Source organism: Neltuma alba, unplaced genomic scaffold (genome assembly GCF_004799145.2).
Source record: "Neltuma alba isolate B1F8T4 unplaced genomic scaffold, ASM479914v2 tig00010060_pilon, whole genome shotgun sequence".
Taxonomy (NCBI): Eukaryota; Viridiplantae; Streptophyta; class Magnoliopsida; order Fabales; family Fabaceae; genus Neltuma; species Neltuma alba.
Window position 1 is genome coordinate 274300 of NW_021635019.1, and position 9338 is coordinate 283637.

A 9338-nucleotide genomic window follows, 5' to 3' on the forward strand; every position below is an offset into this window, starting at 1 on the left:
ATCTAGCCTTATAAGTATTTATTGGGAATTTTTCTGAATAAAACCCCAATTAGCATAATTAGACTTTAAATTCCCTTAAAGATTAACCAGGGGTATTTTGGGAATAAAATCACTTGTACAATGTGTTATAATTCTCAAGACACTTTATCCTTATTTTTTCATAATTTTCTAAGCCTTAAAACTACTTTTCATAATTAATTTTTGACCAAATTTTCCAATTATTCAATATTCAATAATTACTAAAAATTCAATAATTATTGCCTTCCATCATAATTTCATCCTTTGAGCCTCAAATACTGTCTAAGAACCTTTTCTCTACCTTTCATAATTATTTGCCAAAATTTTGGGAATTTCTAACATATTTTCTTAAATTTCCATATTTCTTTTCTCCTATTCTGGCCTTTAAATGTCCTGGGATTTTCTTACTCTTAGTTATAAAATTTCTAGATGTGACATTTCTCCCCTCTTAGATAAATTTCATCCTCAAAATTTAAAGTATACCTTAAAGGAAAAAATCCTGGATATCTTTCCTTCATGTCCTCTTCTATCTCCTATGTTACTTCTCCTGGTGACAGACCTTTCCAGACTACTTGGACCAACAGAATTTGCTTATTCCTTAGCTACTTAACCTTTCTGTCAATGATTTGCTTTGGTTTGATCTTAAAAGACAGGTTGTCTTAAAGTACATTGTCATCATACTGGATGACATGAGTTGGGTTTGGTTGGTACTTACTCAATTGGGAGAGATGGAAGACATCATGAATTTGGTTCAATTTCAGGGAAAAGGCCAACTTGTAAGCTACTGGTGCCACTTTTAACAGAATCTAGGATGGTCCAACATACTTTAGGCTTGACTTTCTCATCTTTAGGGATTGACCCACTCTTATAGTTGGAGAAATCTTAAAGAATATATGATCTGTAGCTTCAACTCTAACAGTCTTCTCTTAGTGTCAGCATAACTCTTTAGTCAATTCACCTTTTTGAGGATGGTAGGATGTGCTAAATTTGAGAGTAGTATCCATTTCTTTCTACAGAGCTCTCCACAAGTTCAGTGTGAACCTTAGATCTCGATCAGAAATAATACTGCTTAGGACACCATACAGCCTAATAATCTCCTTAATGTAATAGCCTTGCTAACTTTTCAAGCATATCTTTCACATTCACCACTAGAAAATGGGCTGACTTGGTTAACTGATCCACTATGACCCACATCGCGTTGTAGCCTGACGACATATAGGGTAATCCCATAATGAAGTCCATGGAAATACTACCCCATTTCCACTCAGGGAGGTCTAGGGGTTATAAAAATCCTGACGGTTTTTGGTGCTCTGCTTTTATCTTCTAGCATGTGAGGCATCTTGCCATATATCATGTGATATCTTATTCTATACTGGGCCAACAAAACACTTGCTTAGGGTCTTGGTACATCTTAGTTATTCCCGAGTGAATCGTGTACTTGCTCTCATATGCCTTACCCAGAATTTGCTTTTTGAGGCCATTTATTGGAGGGAGATATGTTCTTCCTTTATACTTTAATATTCCCTCAATTGAGATTTCTAAATCTCTAGTCTCGTGGTTTAATACCTTAGCTGGAAGGGTCCTTGCTAACTTATCCCTTCTTTGAGCTCTCTCAATCCGATCGGTCAATAAGACTTCCGTTCCTGCTTCTTTTGCTTCATCAGATGTCAACTGCATCTGATAGATAGAACCCTAATCTCTAATACCTTCTAAAAGTTCACCCTTTTAATCATCAAGGTTGCTACTTGTACCATCTTTTTGCTCAAGGCATTAGCTACTACATTGGCCTTTCCTAAATGGTACTTGATCCAGCAGTCATAGTCTTTAAGTAGCTCCATCCATTTTCTCTACCTCATATTCAGCTCTTTTTGATCTTGTAGGTACTTAAGACTCTTATAACTACAAGACAGTTCTACGGTAACCCTGTACAAATAATGCCTCCATATCTTTAAGGCATAAATGATTGCTGCTAACTCTAGGTCATGTGTGGGGTAATTCTCCTCATGAGACTTTAGCTATCATGGGGCGTAGGTGACGACTCTGCCTTACTACACCAGTATACATTGCAATCCCTGTTTACTCACATCTATGCACACTACATATGGTAGTGTCAGATTAAGGATCACTAGTACTGGAGTAGAGGTCGGCCTTTGCTTTATTCTTGAAAGCTCGCCTCACACTTACCGTCCTACAGAAACTGCTGATTCTTCCTGGTAAGCTTGGTTAATAGTTCAACAATCTCAAAAAGGTCCTGTATAATTCTCTTATAGTAACTTGCTAACCCTAAGAAACTTCTCATGTCCATTACTGTCTTGGGCTGTTCCTAGTTGAGCACTACCTCAACTTTACTGGGATCTATGACCACACCTTCTTTCTTAATTACGTGGCTTAGAAATCTAACTTCATTTAACCAAACCTCACCTTTAGTAAGTTTGGCGTAGAGCTATTTCTCTTTTAGTGTACTTAGAATAGTCCTTAAATCCTACTTGTGTTCCTCTCAAGATTTGGAGTACACAAAAATGTCATCAATGGAGACTACGACAAACCAATCTAAGTACAGGCAAAAAATCTGATTCATATAATCCTTAAAAATTACAGGGGCAATTGTTAAACCAAAGGGCATTACTAAGAACTCATAGTGCCTGTATCAGGTCCTAAAAGTAGTCTTTGGAACATCCTTAGCTTTTACCCTCAGCTAGTGGTATCCTAATTGTAAATCGATCTTTAAGAATCCTTAAACTTAAACCCTTGCCACCCAACCTTAAATTATGCTTTCTTAGAGTCTAATGAGCAACTCCCTGTCATAATTGCTAACTACCTTTCCCTAAAAAAGGAAGACATGTTGCTTAATGTGTTGAAAATTTATAAGAAAGCTATAGGATGGACCTTAGCTGATATACCTGGTATTTGCCCAACCATCTACACATATAGGATCCTTTTAAAGCAAAGGGCAAACCTAGTAAAACAAAATCAAAGCAGAGTCAATCCTTTGATTAAGGAGGTAGTTAAGAAGAAGATCTTAAAGCTCTTAAGTGCGGGAATCATTTACACCATTTCGAATAGCAAATGGGTCAGCCCTGTTCAGGTAGTACCCAAAAAGAGTGGCTTGACTATAGTGAAAAATGAAAAGAATGAACTCATACCAACTAGAGTCCAAAATACATGGCGTGTTTGTATTGACTATAGGAAACTCAATGATGCTACACGCAAAGACCACTTCCCCATTCCCTTTGTTGACCAAATGTTAGAAAGATTAGCAGGTAAATCCCACTATTGTTTCCTTGATCATTTTTCTGATTATTTTCAGGTACCTATTGTACTGGGGGACCAAGAGAAGACAACATTCACTTGTGATTTTGGGACCTACGCTTACAGAAGGATGCCATTCGGACTTTGCAATGCCTCAAGAACATTCCAACGATGCATGATGTCAATCTTCAATGATTTCTTGGGAGATTGCATGGAGGTATTTATGGATGACTTTAGTGTGTATGGTAACTCCTTTACTGCTTGCCTATCTAGCTTAGAAAATGTTTTACAAGGATACATTGAAAAAAAGCTAGTGTTGAATTTTGAAAAATGCCACTTTATGGTTAATAAGGGCATAGTTTTGGGCCATTTGATTTCTTACAAAGGCATAGAAGTGGATAAAGCAAAAATTGAAATTATCTCTTCCCTCCCATACCCTACTAATCTTAAAGAAATTTGATACTTTTTGGGGCATGCGGGGTTCTATAGGAGATTTATTAAAGATTTTAGTAAAATAGCCTTACCACTTTCAAACGTCTTAAAAAAGGATGCAGAGTTTGAATTTAATGAAATCTGTAAGATTGTGTTTGATACCTTGAAAGCTAAACTGATTTCCCCACCCATCTTAGTTGCTCCCAATTGGGACTTACATTTTGAGATTTCCTATGATGCCTCTAACTTTGTTGTTAGAGCCATGTTAGTACAGAAGGAGGATAGATTCTCGAGGATGATCGCCTCTGCATCAAAAACTTCAGATGCTACGCAAGTTAATTACACAACCACTGAGAAAGAGCTTTTTGCTGTAATTTTTGCTCTAGATAAATTTAGACCGTATTTGATTAACTCCAAGGTTGTTGTATTTACTAACCATGCGGCGGTATAGTATCTTTTCAAGAAACCTCACTCAAAACCTCGGTTGCTTCATTGGGCTCTCCTTTTACAAGAGTTTGATCTTCAGATCAAGGACCGAGCTAGAGATAAAAATCATGTGGCAGATCACTTAAGCCAGTTACCCATAGACACAAGGGGAGTTGATAAATCTGACCTTATCTTTGATTCTTTCCCTGATGAGATATTATGTTCCACAAAGAATAAGGTATGTAGCATGGTTATTGATAGTGGTAGTGTTACCAATGTTGCTAGTACCTTACTTGTTTCAAAGTTGGACTTTCCTACTATGAAGCATCCTAAACCTTATAAATTGCAATGGTTGAATGATAGTACTGAGACTAAAGTCACTAAGCAAGTTTTGGTTTCTTTTCCTATTGGGAACTATCATACTAAAGTTCTATGTGATGTGGTTCCCATGCTTGCTGGACATCTCTTACTTGGAAGGCCATGGCAATTTGATAGTAAAGCTCACCATGATTGTTACAAAAATTGTTATTCTATACCATTCAATGAAAAAATCATTACATTGAAGCCTCTTAGGCTAAAAGAAGCTTGTGAGGACCAAGTGAGGATTGAGCAAGATTGCAAAAGAATGAATCAGTTGAAAGAAAAGGAGAGAGTGGAAAAGAAAGAAACTAAAGAGAGAGAAAAGAAAAAGAAAGAACATGAGAAAAGTGAAAAAAAGATAGAGAGTTTAATTTTTGGAAAAAGTGAGGTTAAGAAAGCACTATTGAGTGAGCAAGTCTTGGTGCTTGTATGTAAGGATGCTTATTTTTCCACTAACGATCTTAACCCCTCTTTGCCTCTAGTGTTGTGTCTTTATTACAGGAATTGGTGATTTATTCCTAGATGAGATACCTGAAGGGCTTCCTCCCTTAAGAGGAATTGAGCATAGGATTGATTTTATTCTTGGAGCTTCTCTACCTAAGAGACCTGCTTATAGAGCCAATCCTGAGCAAACTAAAGAAATTCAACACCAAGTAGATGAGCTTATGAGGAAAGGCTTTGTGAGAGAAAGCTTAAGCCCATGTGTTGTTCCAGTACTCTTAGTGCCTAAGAAAGATGGTTCGTGGCAAATATGCGTTGATTGTAGAGCCATAAACAAAATAACAGTTAAGTATTGCTACCCTATTCCTAGATTAGATGACATGTTGGATGAGTTGCATGGTGCTACTTTATTCTCTAAAATTGATCTTAGGAGTGGTTATCATCAAATTCGCATGAAAGAGGCAGATGAATGGAAAATAGCATTTAAAACTAAATTTTGGATTATATGAATGGTTAGTTATTCCTTTTGGGTTAACTAATGCATCTAGTACTTTCATGAGCTTGATGAATCATGTTTTTTTGTTTATTTATTGGGAAATTTATGGTTATCTACTTTGATGATATTCTTGTCTATAGTAGAACAATAGATAACCATGTTATTCACTTACATAAGGTGTTTCAAACTCTTAGGGAGAATAGCTTATATGCTAATTTTTAAAAATGCTCCTTTTGCATGGATTTTGTTGTGTTTCTTGGTTTTGTTGTAGATGCTCAAGGGATTTGTGTGGATGAAGAAAAGGTGAAGAATGCCAATGAAGTCAAGAGCTTTCATGGACTAGCAAGTTTCTATAGGAGGTTTGTCAAAGATTTTTCAACTATTGCTGCGCCTCTAAATGAGCTTGTTAAGAAGCCTGTGACATTTAAATAGGGTGAAACACAAGAAACAGTTTTTAATACCTTGAAAGAGAAATTAACCAATGCACCACTTTTGTGTTTACTTGATTTTAATAAAGTTTTTGAAGTTAAATGTGATACTTCTGGAATTGGTATTGGTGTTGTTTTAATGTAAGAGTCTAGGCCTATTCTTACTTCAGTGAGAAATTAAGTGGAGCTTTTTTGAATTACTCTATTTATGATAAGGAACTTGTCACATCCAGTAATATGGCAACTAGGAATAAGGATATTCCTAAATATTTAAAGGCCAAAAATGATGAGGAGAAATAGAAGAATTTTGGTGGAAAATAATTATTATAGTTTTCCAAGCCAATTATGAAAAGTTTGACTAATTAAGAAAAATTGGTCAAGAATAATTACGGAAAAATAATTCCGAGTCTCAGAAAATTAAGGAAAAATAAGGACAAGGTTCCTTGAGAATTATATGGGATTATAAAACTGGTTTTATGACCAATTTGCCCTTAGAGAAATTACAAAGGAATTTAAGGGCAATTTAAGCTAATTTAAGGTCTTTATTTGGAAAATTCCAAATAAATATATTTAAGAAGGATAGAATCCCAAGAAAATTCCTATGATATCCCAAGAAATTATAAGATATTATGGAATTAAAAGAAGACTCTCAAGTATACAGGATTTTTCCCAATTCCTTTGAAAAGAGGAGAAATCAATAAAGAGAAGGAAATTAGTTTTTCTTTTTATTTAATTATTGGGAAATTAATTTTGAGACAAAGAGGGAAATTTGAGAAGATAAAAATAAGGAGAATAATTTATGGATCTGAGAGAAAATAATTACAGAGGCCAGAGCACTGTAACTATAGAAAAGAAGTTAAACCCGAAGTAAAAGTGCACTGATAAAGTGTTAATCAGAGTCTTGCACTTTACTTGTCCCACAAGTCGCCACTTGCTAAGCCTTTAATGGATGATAATTAAAGCTTTCCAAGTGTCAAGCTACCAATGGAGAGAATCTTGACTTTTGAAATTAATTTCAATTGTCATTAAGTTAATTAAGAGGGAAAATTAAGGAGTAGGCACTTGACACTTGGCTCCTCATTAATGATGGTTGGTGGGATATTTTGTGCATTGAATGAGCTCATTCCCCCCCCTAAATCAGATCATATTTCCTGCAAGGCATGAAGAGAGGGAAAAAGAGAGAGCTTGAAGGAGAACCAAGGAAGAGCCATCAACTTTGGTCATTCAATCAAGGATTCAAGGTGAGTTCTTAGTTCTAGATGTGTTCTTACCTTGTTTTCCTTCTCTTTTATGGTTGAAAAAAATGGCCCCTCTCTCTCTAATGGTTGGCCGAACTGAATAATAAAAGGGGAAGGGAGTTTGGTTGTTAGATCTTGCTAAGACACAACAACACAAGTTAGATCCTAGTGTTTGCAAGTGATTATAGTTGGTTTTGAAGCATTTTTCATAGTTATTTCCTTAAGTGTTATTTTCAGCCAAAGCTAGTTATGGACCCTAGGATGTGTTTTTCAAAGTTTTGAGGCCTCCATTGTGTTCAAAATGAAAAATGGTGTAGGGTAAACCTAAAGAACAAGTGTTGGAAGCCATAGAATCAAAGTTGAGATTTTTGGATAATCAACCCTAAGGGTTCAGCCAATTCAAAACTGAAGGAAGGAAATTTATTTTGTTAAATCTAAATAGATATTTGGAATCTACATGAAAAACCATGTAGGAAAAGGTTAAGAGGAAATTTTTAGGGTTTATGGAAATCAACTCTAAAAATTCAAGAACAAAGATAGAGGCTTTAAGGGGATTTAGGAGTACTTGAGTTATGATATTGATTCTTATGTAGAATGGTTGATGATTCTTGCTGCCATTTTTGTGGATTGCCATGTTAGGGTTTGGCATTTGTGGAAGCAAGAAAGAAGAGCAAGAAAATCAAAGAGCATTGGATTAAGGTAGTAAGATTTAATTAGCCTTAATGTTGAATGTTGCATTGATTGCTATGCAATTTCATGTGCTATTATGTGGTTGAACTAAATGATGAGAGTGATGATGATTGTGTAGCTATACTCCTTACTTTATATGCCTTGGCTATTGCATGTTAGAGCGCTACATGTATGAGGTAAAGTAGTTCCCTATTAATAGCAAAAGGTTGGAATGCTTGTAATTGATGCATGTTAATGTTTTGGTTGATTGATCTTGCTACTGGGATTTCTTAAAATCTCATCCTCCAAATATAATGTAACATTTTAGGACCTGAAACTCTCAAGAGCAAGCTGCAGATTGGAGGCTAAATTATGGTGTTACACCATAAAAAATTCATGGACATTTGGTTATGTATAAATATCATTGGTTGGTGCTGTAATCCTTAAGCAGGACGTTAGTTTAGAGTCATGTTTTATTTAGTTACCGAACGAATTTCCTCACGAAATTTGGTATGCTTATATTTGACATCCTGAGCTTCAGATTGATAGGCATCACGTTAAAAATATCCAAGTATACGATTTTTAATGATTTTTCAAAGTTAAAGGTAGGAATCTGGGAGAAAAGGGTTTTGGCAAATGGACAATATTACCTTTCACAAAAACCTGACACTTTTTCATAAGGAATTGGATCATGAGATTATTTTTCCTTGAAATAGTACTTAAAGAGCTTTAAATATAATTTTGAACCACCCCAATTAGATTTTTGGGGAATAAGTTATGAATTTTTGAAGTTGGGCCAGAAAACTGGATATTTACCCGATGAACAGTAAAAATCCGAAAATCAGCGTTTTTCATGAATTTTTGAGCCCAAGACCATCCAATGTGGTCTAAAATAGTTTTTATTAAACCCTAAGTGGATCCAATAGTAAGGTGTGACAGAACTCTATGCTTTAAAATAAACTTTAGAAACATGGCAATATTATTTATGGCTCAAGGAGTTCATTATTCACTCTGATTATGAAAGTTTGAAGTTTCTAAAGTCTCAAGGTAAGCTTAACAAGAGGCATGCTCACTAGTTGGAGTTTATAAAGATGTTTCCATATGTGATCAAGCATAAGCAAGGTAAAGAGAATGTTCTTGCTTATGCTCTTTCTAGGAGGTATTCTCTTATTACTTCTCTTCATGTTAGATTACTTGGATTTGAATCGTTAAAAGGGTTGTATGACTCTGATTGTGATTTTTCCAAAATTTGGCTTTCTTTGAAAAGCATGGGGTGAATGACTTTTATAGATTTGATGGGTTTCTTTTTAAGAAAGATAAATCGTGCATTCCTAATTGCTCTATACGTTAGCTGCTTGTAAAAGAAACTCATGGTGGTAGTTTAATGGGTCACTTTGGTGTTGATAAAACTTTAGCTCTTTTGCATGAACACTTTTATTGGCCTCGTATGAGGAAAGATGTCATTTATGTTTATGCTAAATGTGTGACATGCAAGCATGTAAAGTCTAAGGTTCAACCTCACGGCTTGTACTTCCCCTTACTTGTACCTTCCTAACCTTGGGTAGATATTTCCATGGATTT